Below are 12,784 nucleotides of genomic sequence, written 5' to 3' on the forward strand. Positions count from 1 at the left end.
AGGATTGGGCTAAGAGCTTTGTGGTGGTTGAGTTGAAGGAGAGCTCGGGGATCAACTAGAATGTTGATCTCTCTTGGGGGAGGTCCCTTAGGGCTGTAACGATCTTCCCCGGCTGACTCTGTTGGACCAGGTCTGCCTTTTTCGACTGACATCTGTACAAAAGAAAGAAGTATGATATCTAGAAGTGCATATTCGTGTCCAACCTCCGAGATTGCCGGGAAGCTGGTATTGCTAATAATTATTTTCTTGCTTTTCTTTTTTGGTTGTGCTTTCTTTTGTCATTCTAAGCTCTAACTTGATTTATCTTTTTCAGCTTCTGTCTTGCCTATGGATAACATTAAGCTCCCAAAGAACTTCACTCTATCCCAGGAGAGCATGAAGGCCATGTTTCACATTTAACACTTATTTCTTAAACGATCTTAGAGATAGTCTGAGGGAGATATTCCTTATGGTAAGTCGTCTGCTCTTCTTCAGGGAATTCTTGAATTTCTGATTTTCTTAACTTTGCTTTCCTTTTTCTGTGGAAGGCCTTTGGGATGTTCCTCGAGATTGATGCTAGAAACCAGTCTTTTCAAAGCTCGGTGGAGCAACATATAGCCGAGGAGCAGCGAGACGAGAACATCATTACCACCGACAATGCTCGAGGTCAGCTCATTGCCTCCCAAGGAGTTATAGAAGACCTCACCAAACAATTGGGAGGCATGACGGAGGAGGTTGCTCAGGCTACCCAGTGCATCTCTGCAGCTAAGTCCCAGCGGGACGAGGCCTTGTCACGACTGTCTTCTTTGGAAGAGTCCTGCTGTCAATGTGATAAGGCCAGGGCCCAGCATGATGAGGCCTTAGCTCGCGTTGATGTCCTGCAACAGGAGCTTAACAAGCACGTCGAGGACCTGAAAGGCATGGCCTCAGCAGCGGAGGAGTCTCAACTTCAACAACAGTAACTCCGTCAAGAGGTCACTACTCTGGAGAAGAGATATTATGCTTTATTGAAGGACGTCAGGGCTACCGAAGATAGGGTCCAGTTGGCCTGTGAGGAGTGTCTTCAGGAGTACAAGGACTCTGCTAAACTGAAGGCCAAAATCCAGCAAGCTTGTGAAGCGTGATTTGAGGAATACAAGGCCTCCGAAGAGATAAAGGAGAGAATATACAGGGATGCCTTCTGCATGTTCGCTTCGGGCTACAATCAGAGCCTGAAGGCGGCTAGGGATACCCCCTCCACTCCGTTAGCAAACCTGCGAGCTCTTGAAGTGGATTCCAATGATGAGGAGGTGCGCTACGGGGAGGATGACAACCTTTTGTCTAAGGGGGATCCTCACTTGCCGCTAGACCTCAAGGGGAAGACACCATAGATAAACCTTTAAGCGATCTAGTCAGTTCTAGTTCCCCCTCCCCTGCTGTCTCTGTAACCCATTCAAACGATCAATAAAGATTTATTTTTTTCTTTGTTCATTTGTGTTTATTTGTATGTATCAAACTCTACTTTATATGCCTTACACTTAAGCTGTTTTGCGTATATCTCTTATGAATGTTATCGAGCTGGCAGCCCGTGAATTTTAACTTAGCATATTTTCATTTGCATATTTAGACAATTTTGGAATGCGTAGTCTCTGTGTTTCTCCGGGCTAGTAGCCCCTTTAGACTTGGTTCATTTATGTTTATATGGTTGGATTGCCCTTATATCTTCAGCCTGCAAGCTCGTTTTATCCTAATTTGTTTTAGTATACTTAAACTATCTTTATTCATGCAGCCTGCAAGCTCAGCTGGGCTTTTTAGTTTACTTAACCATGTTAATATACTTAGGCTATTTTTGCGCATTCCACCAGTGAGCTCGGGCTATTGGCTCGTTTACTCTGATATACTTAGGCTATTTTTATGTATTCAGTCTATGAGTTCAGCTGGGCTATGAGCTCGATTATTTTAATATACTTGGGCTATTTTACATATTCAGCCTGTGAGCTCATCCAGGCTGAGAGCTCGATTGTTTTTTTGCTTCACGTTTTCCTGAAACCCTTATTTAAGCTAAGACTGGTTTTTCTTTACAGCTCTTTACTTCATGTTGTTTCTTGGCTAGCTGAGCTTTTCATATTTTCCCTTTGTACATTTGTTTATGGAGTTTAAAAATAGGGCTTATTATTATCTTAATTTTATTTTTGTTTGCCCAAGAACTTTGAGGGCGCCGGGCTCATGTTGCGAGATCGGGATCTCATTTCCATGCGGTCCGAGCCTTTTAATTAGGTCGGACCTGAGTCTTCCGCTGACGTTGCTGCAATCCGTGTCCTCTAGTGAGGTTGGATTTGAGCTTTTTATTTGCAATCTAGTATTTTGATCCTTCGTGTGAGGTTGGAGTTGATTCTTACTTGTTCTTGTGCAATCCGAGCTCTTTTTGTGAGGTAGGAGCTAGACTTTTATCTGCGGGACTTATGCATGCTGAGGTCCTGTCTTAGGTCGTATTTCTCAGTTTTTCTCTTATGGGCTTATGGCCTTTATTGCCGCTAGTCCTTCATTGTTGGGCTCTATTCCCTAACCAGCTTTGTGGTGCTGAGGGTCAAGTTTCGAGACCGATCACCTATCTTGCTGGGGTCTTCTTCTTCCTTAGTCGGTTTTGTGGTGCTAGTGGTCATGTTCCAAGATCGGTCACCTATCTCATTGAGGGTTTCACTTTCTCAACTCAGTTTTTTGGTGTCGGCGGTCATGTTCCGAGACCTGTCACCTACCTCACTAATGGCTTCACTTCCTCAACTCGATTTTTTAGTGTCGACGATCATGTTCCAAGACCCGTCACCTCCCTCAATGGGGTCTTCTTCTCCTTAGTCAATTTTATGGTGCGAGTGGTCATGTTTCGAGACTGGTCACCTACCTCACGAGGGCTTTACTTCCTCAACTCAGTTTTTTGGTGCCGAAGGTCATGTTCCGAGACTGGTCACCTACCTTATTAGGGTCTTCTTCTCCTCAGTCGGTTTTGTAGTGCCAACGGTTATGTTCCTAAATCGGTCACCTACCTCACTAAGAGCTTCAATACTTGCTTTAGAGATACTAATAGGAAGAGAGAAATGACAATTTTTATTCATACCTCAAAGAATATGGATTTACATTACATGCCTTTTATGGGAAATACCTCTTCAAGTGTTAGATGTTTCAGGCATAAGGCTCCGGATTTCTTTGTAGGTCTTCAATTCGGTATACCCCGAGCCTAATGACTTTAGCTATTCTAAAGGGGTATTTCCAAGTTGGTGCTAGCTTTCCTACAACTGCACTCTTACCTGTTGCTTCCAGTCTTCTTAGGGCCAAGTCCCCAACCTTCAGTCTCCTTTCACGAACCTTCTAATTGCAATACCTGGTTGCCTTTTGTTGGTAAGCATTTATTCTTATTTGAGCCTCATCTCTGATTTCTTCCAAGACGTCCAAGTTACTCCTTAATTTTCTCCCCATTAGTGTTGTCATCACTGAACTGGACTCAGTGGTTGGGGATATGCAGCTCTATGGGTGCTACAGCTTCAGTTCTAAACGCCAACGCGAATGGTGTTTCTCTTGTTGGGGTTTGGGGCGTAGTCCGAAATGCCCATAAGATGTTGTGTAGCTCGGCAGCCCAATTTTTCTTGGCACCATCCAGCCACTTCTTCAGCCCTTGGAGGATGGCCCAGTTCGTCACTTCTGTTTAGCCGTTTATCTACAGATGAGCCACCAAGGAAAACTTGTGACATATGCCCATGTTTCTTGTGAACTCTTTGAAGAATTTATAGTCAAACTGCTTACCATTGTCTGATATGAGCGTCCTTGATATTCCCTATCGGCATATGATATTGCCCCAGACGAAGTCTATTACCTTTCGAGCCGTAATAATGGGCACAGGTTTTGCCTCAGACCACTTGGAAAAATAATCTACATGCACTATCACGAATCTCTTCTGCCCTACAATTTTTAGGAAGGGACCCAGAATGTCTATTCCCTACTGTAAGAATGGCCAGGGGGCTAAATATGCTTGACTGCGGTGTGGCTGGGCTATTATGGCGTTGGCAAACCTTTGGCAGATATCACATCTTTTGACAAATTCTTCTGCTTCCCTTTTAATCGTGGGCTAGTAGTAACCTTGTCAAAAAATCTTGCTTGCCAATGGAGTTGCCCCTTCATGAACCCCAAAGACTCCCTGATATATCTCTCGTACTACTCTGGCTACTTCTTCTGGGCCCACACATCTTAGCCACGAGCTGGATTGTCCTCTTCGGTATAGAGTTCCCCTCACTGCTTTGTAATTGGCAACCTTAGCTGTAATTTTCTGAGCTTTTACTTTGTCTTTGGATAACTTCCCTGCTTCTAATTATTTCAAGTATGAGGTCATCCAACTCCATTCTTCTTCGATCTGCATGACTGGGGCTGGTTTTTTGAATGTAGGGGCATTTATTTGTTGTATATATACTTCATCTAAGAGCTGTTCTAATTCTTCTGCGGACAACTTACTGAGCAGATCTGCTTTTTCGTTTTCTTCCTTAAGTATTCTTTGATACTGCATAGCAATCCCTTGCTCATTGAGCTTGACTTCTAGAGTTCGTATCCTGGCTAAGTATTTCTGCATGATGAGATCCTCTGTCTGATATGCTCATGTTATTTGGTTTATTACAAGTTGGGAGTCACTATTTATTTTGAAGTTGGTTGCCCCCAGTTCTAAGGCTATCTGCATTCCATTTAGGAGAGCTTCATACTTTGCCATGTTATTGGATACATGGAACCCAAAGCGCAAAGCATAGCACACTTTGAGTCCATCTGACCCTTTCAAAAGTACCCCTGCCCCACTACCTGTGGAGATGGACGCTCCATCTGCAAATAGGTTATATCTGAATTCGTGTAGCTGTTGGTCCCCCTCCTTCTCTTTTGTCGAGCTCGATGGCGCTTCATTTCGCTCTTCTTTATCTGAGCTGAAAGAGCATTCGGCTATGAAGTCAGCTAAGGCTTGGGCTTTGATGGCTGTCCGAGGTCGGTAAATGAGACAATATGAACTTATTTCCACGGACCAGGCTAGCATTTGTCCTGAGGTCTCAGGCATGTACAAGATTTTCTTTAAGGGTTGGTAAGTCATTACCACCCCTTGGTGGCCCTCCAGATACACCCTAAACTTCCTTACTGCTAGCAACAAGGCGAATGCCAGCTTCTCAATATTTATATACCTGACCTCGATATCCTTCAGTACCTTGCTAATGTAGAAGATAGGCTTCTGGACCCATGCTTCATCCCTTACCAACAAAACACTCACAGTTTATTCAGACACGACCAAGTAGATTAGAAGTTCCTCTCCGGCTAAAGGACTATTGAGCACGTGCGAAGAACTGAGGTATTGCTTGAGGTTTCTAAAGGCTTCCTAGAAATCCTTTGTCCATTCAAAATTTGAGACTTTCCTTAGCTTTTTAAAGAATTGCAAGTATCTTTCTGCTGATTTTGACATGAACCGGTTGAGTGCCACCATTCTTTCTGTAATTTTTTATATATCCTTCACGCAGGTAAGCTCAGGCATTCTCAGTACAGCTTCTACCTTCTCCGAGTTTGGCTCTATACCCTTTCTGCTGACCATGTAGCTCAGAAAATTTTCCCCTCTGATAAAGAAGGCACATTTTATTGGGTTTAATCTCATCTTGTACTGCTGTAGTTGTAACGACCCGAAATCGGATCGCTATCGGCGCTAGGATCCAGATCGACTTAAGGTCTCCGGGACCCGTAGCAAGCCTAACATACAACCTGATAATCCCATACATGATCATACATTTATTTAAAAATTTTAAACTTTTTCATTCACCAAGCTTGACCTGTGCATGCATCATAACCGTAACATAAACTCTACACGAGAGCCCTCATCAAATGCTCTAGTGGGACATCATATCATACATCAAGCTTGGTCTAACATTTCTTAACATTAAAATGTTTTATAACGATCATGTACAAAAGGGGATTAACATAACATTAGGGCCAAGCACAATACTAAATCTCATAACATTTAAATACAATACTTTTTACATTACATTGTCTTTCATTATTTTCTCATGTCCACCACTAACTATTACATCCAAAGAACCTTTACTCTTATTGACATCCTGGTCTATCCCGAACCTGCAAGCCTGGGGGTTAAGGGAAAGGGTTGAGCTACTAGAGCCCAGTGAGCAGAATAGTAAAACAGTATATTAAAACATATGCTTTCATGAAATGCATCACATCACAAACAATTCACATCAAGGATGGACTTGTCACCAATAGCCCTCTACACATTCCAATAGTGCCAGGGTGTAGAATGGGCCATTGGTCTTTCCCTTAACATAACATAACATTCCAATGTGCCAGGGGCGTAGAATGGGCCTCGACCTGGACTTCTATACCATATCATATCATATTATATCGAGGACTAATGGATCATCCAACATCCATCCACATCAACAATAATTAATGCAATGCATCATATTGATGAATTCTAATGCAAACAACCTAGTATATAACATGGCATTCGTGATGCATGAACATGCTCAAAATTTATTTACTTTGAAATATAAAGATCCATTCTACTCACCTCAGGCTGACTTTGAAAAGACTCTGAAGCAGCTATCTCACTGCTGGGGTCCTCGGTTCCTCGGGTCTGATCCTACACAGGTGGACTCAAATGAGGGACCAAACATACACTAACAAGACTCTAAACATCTCCCCAAAAACCCCCTAAAACACCTTAAAACAATCATAGAAAGCATGCAAAGGAAGGCTGAACAGGGCACTTTCGGCAGTAGGTTTGGCGACCGAAAGTCCCTCCAGAGCCGAAACTCAGCCACTTTCGGCGGCAGGTTCGACAGCCGAAACTCCCTTCCACAGCCGAAAGTTCAAACTTTCGGGGGCAGGGTTCGGCAGCCAGAACTGCCTCCCCAAGCAGGTTCGACGGCCAAACATGGCTTCGGCTGCCGAACCTAAGTTCTTCCAGAATGGCAGAACTCAAGCCTCACTCACACATTTCCCTCCCAAACCTTCCAAACTCATGCACAACACTCCCAATCATGCATAAACATGTACACAAGCATATAGGGGTCTCAAACTATCCTATACCCCAACAACATTATCATAGCAACATATTTATCATACATTTCATCATTAAACACACATAAACCCTAACATTTTACAACTAACCTAATCATGCATCCAACTCCCTTCAAACCCCTCAAAACTTACTAAAAACATAAAAGAAGGGTAGGATCTCCACTTACCTCTTAAAAAACGAGAGGAGAGGCGATCCAAACTCGGAGATGGGAGATGGGAGAAATCGAGCTTCGGGGTCTCCAAGCTTCAAAACTTCGATTTTTGCTTAAAAATCTTCAAAACCAAGCTAAAACTTGTTAAAACTTGAAGGATTTGAGGAGGAAACACAAGATCGACAAAAGGGGTGGCGAAGACTCACCTTGCCCAAAAATAGAGAGAGAAAACTCGCCCATTTTCGGACAGGGGGCCTTTTATAGGTGGCTGGCCAGACCACCTTCGGAAGCCAAAAGTGCCTCCGCAACTCCACCATGTTCGGCGGCCGAACATGAGGTTCGGCGGCCTAACCTGGGTTTCTCCTCCAAAACATTTTCTTTCAAAAACTCAATTTCTTTCTTACTTAAAACCTTAAAACACATGAAAACACTTTAGAAAAACATATTTTACCCTTCTAGAGGTGTAACGCCCCGAAAATCGGACCGCTACCGGCGCTAGGATCCGGGTCGACTTAAGGCCGCCGGGACCCGTAGCAAGCCTGACATAAAACCTGTAAACCTGTATAATCCCATACATGATCAACAACATGCATAAAAATTAAAACTTTTCTTCATACATACTGTCATCAACTAACTCAACCTGTGCATACTCTGATCATATACATAACATAGTCCCTCTGTGGGATCTCATCAAGCCTTAAAGGCAAAACAACCTGTGTTGAGTTAGTTTACATAAACATCATAACATAAGATCATGTATATACAAAAGGGATTAACAATATATTATGGTCAAGCACAACTCTATCCTCAATGACCTCATTACATAACATCCTGAATATTTTTACATTTCATCATAACACAATTGTCATGTCCACACACTAACTATTACATACATATGACTTTTTCTTCTTGCCTTCTCTATCTATCCCGTACCTGCAAACCTGGGGGTTAGGGGAGAGGGGTGAGCTACAAAGCCCAGTGAGTAGAACTATAAAAAGAATATTTAAAACATGCTATCATGAAATGCGTCACTGCACAAATAAATCACACCACGGATGGACTGATTCAAAAATCCCTCAACTCCATGCCCGGCCCTATTATGGGCACCACAGGACTTCGTATTGCCCGGCCCTATTATGGGCACCACAGGTCTTCGTATTGCCCGGCCCTATTATGGGCACCACAGGACTTCGTATATAGAAGGCTAATGAATCATCCTAATGTCCATCCACTATCATCTATCACAACAATACAATGCGGCATAGTCGTGAATTCTAATGCAAACAACCTATAATATGATCATGATGCATGAAGCATGATAAAAGCATTTCATTTCTTAATTTAAAAGGTTAAGCTTAGTTCCACTCACCTCTGGCTGACTCTGACAAACTCTGTAGCAGCTGGCTCACTGCTGGGGTCCTTGGTTCCTCGGGTCCGAACCTACACAGGTGGACTCCAATGAGGGACCAAACATACATAAACATAACTCTAATATATTCCCCGAAAACCCCCTAAAACATCCTGAAAATATCACATAGAGATATGCATGAAGTGGCTGAACAGGGCACTTTCGGCGGCACCTTCGGCGGCCGAAAGTCCTGGACAGAGACGAAACTCAGGTAGGTTCGGCGGCACCTTCGGCGGCCGAAAGTCCCAGACAGAGACGAAAGTCTCTTTTCGGGGGCAACTTCGGCAGCCGAAAGGCCTGCCTCCCCAGCCATGTTCGGCGGCCGAAAGTGCCTTCGGCTGCCGAACCTGGTTTCTGCCAAAGGGCAGAAACTCGGTTCCTTTGTGCATTTTTGCCTCCAAACTCACCAATCATGCATATACCTCACTTAAAAACATGCATACAAGATCCTAGGGGCCTCAAAACATCAAATACCCCAACTACAACACTTCAAGCATACTCAAACATGTCACATTGTTCATAAATCACATAAAACCTAACATTTGCTTAAAAACTCATACAACCCTATACATGCCATTCTACCCCATAAAATCACTTAAAACTTACTTAAAACACATGAGGAGCTTAAGATCGGCTCTTACCTCTTGAAGATCGAGAGGGAGACGACCTAAACTTGGAGATCCACGAAAATGAGCTCCTGAGTTCCCAAAGCTCCAAAACTTGGTTTAAAAGCTCAAAACCTTCAATGCAAGCTTAAAACTCAAGAAAAATGGTAGAGATTTGGAGGAAGAACACAAGAGTTGCAAAAGGAAGGTCGGAAGCTTGCTGTGGCCGGAAATGGGAGAAAGCTCGCCCATTTCGGCTAAGTGCCCCATTTATAGGTGGCTGGCCAGGCCACATTCGGGGGCCGAATGTGCCTCCGCATCCATGCAATGTTCGGCGGCCGAACTTGACTTTCGGCGGCCGAACCTGAACTTCCCTAACTCATGCTTTCGGGGGCCTAACGTGCCTCCAAAACGCATGCATGTTCGGCGGCCGAACTTGACTTTCGGCGGCCGAACCTGGATTTTCCTCCAATGCTATTTTCATGCAAAAACTCATTTAGTTTCATACTTTAAAACATTAAAATTCATGAAAACATTTTATAAAACATGTCTTTACCCTTCTAGAAGTTCCCGACATCCGAAATTCCACCGGACGATAGGAATTCCGATACCGGAGTCTAGCTGGGTATTACAAGAGGGTTCCGACATCCGAGATTCCACCGGAAAGCAGGAATTACGATGCCGGGGTCTAGCAGGATATTACAGTAGTACTCCGAATACTTCTTCTAGGTCGGCTAGATGCTGCTGAAAGGTTTGACATTTTACCACTATATCATCACCATAAACTTCCACATTCCTTCCTATCAGATCCTTAAAGATCTTATTCATTAATCGTTGATATGTTGCTTCGGTATTTTTCAGTCCAAAAGGCATAGCCCTATAACAATTTTCGGTGATGAAGGAGGTCTTTTCTTCATCCGACCTATCCATAGGGATCTGGTGGTGTCTTGACATTGCATCTATGGACGATAAGTAATCAAAACCGGTTGTGGAGTTGATCATTTTATTAATATCAGGAAGGGGATAATAATCTTTTGGGCAGGCCTGATTTAGGTTGGTAAAATCTATGTACATTTTATATTTCCCATTAGTCTTTTTTACTAGTGCAGGATTGGCTAATCATTGTGGGTACATGACTTCTCTAATAAATCTGGCCTCCTCCAACTTCTACACTTCTTCCCTTGTAGCCTGCTGCTTCTCCTTCCCAAACACCATTTTCTTCTACTTTATTGGTTTGGCTCCGGGGAGGATATTTAACTTGTGGGTCATCACCTCAAGATCAATCCCTGGCATGTCTGAAGGCCTCCAGGCAAAACTTGAGGCATGTCCTCTGATCAGAGCCATTGTTGTCTCTTTCTTGTCTTTTTCAAGGTCTGCATTGATACTGAAGACCTTGTCGCCTTCTTCCTTAGACAGTGGAAAAGTCTCCAGCTTATTAACTGGTTCGGTCTTGGCCTCCTTCTTCTCATCTCGAACCTCCATAACTTCTGGGTTTATTTCTTCTGACTGGACGCTCGACTCTTCTATTGTAGCCAGATATACAGCTCGGGCTTCCTCCTGTCTTCCTCGCACTATGCCCACCCCTGATTCTGTTGGGAACTTCATGGTCAGGTACCGGATGCTGGTCCTTGCCTTGAAGTCGTATAGTATAGGCCTTCCCAAAATAACATTATAATTCAGGGGTAGTTTTACCATGAGGAACACTGTATAATGAGTGCGGGATAGGGGTGGTTCTCCTAGAGTGAGGGCTACTTTTATTTTACCCTCTACTGCCATGGGGATCCCTCCTATTCCCTTAACTAGGGCTTGATCTCTGACCAATTGTTCCTCTAGTATATTCATATGTTGGAAGACCTGGTAGGGTAGTAGATTTACCTTGCTCCCACTATCCAATAGAACTTTGCGAACCTAGAAGTTGTGGATGACAAGCTCTATGATCAGGGCATCATCATGAGGTGTTTGGACTCCATGGGCGTCTTCTAGAGAGAAGGAGATGGTCACTGGGGAGTGCTCCACTATTTGCATAATTTCGACTCTGCTCCCTTCTCCATTCCTGCTTCTCTTCTTCCCCCTTCTGCTCATGCGACCCCCAGTTCCTCCTACGATTGATCGTCCCGTTGGAGCCATCATTCAGTAGTCCCCCTATCTATCTATGAGGCCTCCTTGCCACCACGTTCTGTTAAAGTCTCTGCTCTTCCAGCTTCTTACAAAGTTCCTGAGGTGCCCTCTCTTGATGAGCCTTTCTATCTCATTTATTAATTGGTAGCAATCATTAGTGTCATGGCCATAAGTCCAATGGTATTGGCAGTACTTGTCCGGATCTCTTCTGTTTGCATCGGCCTTCATGGGCTTGGGCCATTATATAAAGTCCTTGTCCTGGACAGCCACGAGCACCTGGGCCCTGAACACATTCAAAGGAGTGATTACCTCAGGGATCCAGGGTTGGTATGATCTCTGTTTCTTCCTTTCCCCTTGGCACCTATTCAGTACCTTCGGCCCCCGAGTTTGCCTCCACTCTTGCCTTTCAGGTCATTTGTCTTCCATAGCCTTCCTCTATCTCCTGCTTCCCGAGCAAATCTATTAGTAGTTAAGGCGTCATCTTGCCTTATGTACTTCTCTGCCCTTTTCATCAACTCTACTAGAGTAATGGGTGGCTTTCTACACAATGAGCCGAAAAACTCTGGGGAGGTGGTCCCTTTTTACATAGCTTCTACCTCTCTGGCCTCATCAAGCTCGAGGATCTGCAAAGCCTTCAAGTTGAACCTAGCTACATAATCCCTTAGGGACTTGTTTCTCCTTTACTTGACCGTCTTTACGTAGCTAGTCTTCCTCTCCACCGGGACCCCAGCAATGAACTTGCTAATAAACATGCTGGCTAGGTCCATGAAGCTTTTAATCCTTCCTGCTTCCAAGCTATTAAACCATGCTCGGGCTGGTTCGGTAAGGGTGGTAGGAAAGACCTTGCACATTAGAACATCAGAGCGAGTCTAAAGCTCCATGAATGTCTTGTAGTTCAAGACATGCTCCTGAGACTTCCCCGTGCCATCGTATGCGGCCATTGGCGGCATCATGAACTTTTTAGGAATAATTTCTTATTGTACCCTTCTCACAAACGAGGATGAGGTCGGCAGCAGGGGGTTGCTGTTTTCTCGTGCCCCCAGTTCTGCCAGTAGCTGCTCCTTCAGCCTCTCCATTTTCTGATCTATGTCTGCCTCTTCTCTTTTTAGCCGCTTCTCTAGGCGGTAATTTCTCTCCAACTCTTCACTTTCTGCTCTTCCTACTGGCTTAGAAGAATAGCTTTCGACTTCGTTGTTCTCGATGAACTCCTTTACCACTTGGTCCCTTGCTTTAGCCACAAGCTCATTTTTCCCACTGGCCTCTCCATCTCCTTCACCTGTCCTCCTACTGCTCTGTTGAGGGATTTGGTGGTTCAGGGTAGTTTAGGGTTCATTAACGTTCAATCCTTCAGCCACAGGTGGTACATTCAAAGGGGTATTGAGTCCCCTTTGCTGCAATATTTGCCCTAACCAATGAGCAGTGTTTTGGAGTTGAAGAGCCATGTT

The sequence above is a fragment of the Manihot esculenta genome, chromosome 9 (genome assembly GCF_001659605.2).
Source record: "Manihot esculenta cultivar AM560-2 chromosome 9, M.esculenta_v8, whole genome shotgun sequence".
Classification (NCBI taxonomy): Eukaryota; Viridiplantae; Streptophyta; class Magnoliopsida; order Malpighiales; family Euphorbiaceae; genus Manihot; species Manihot esculenta.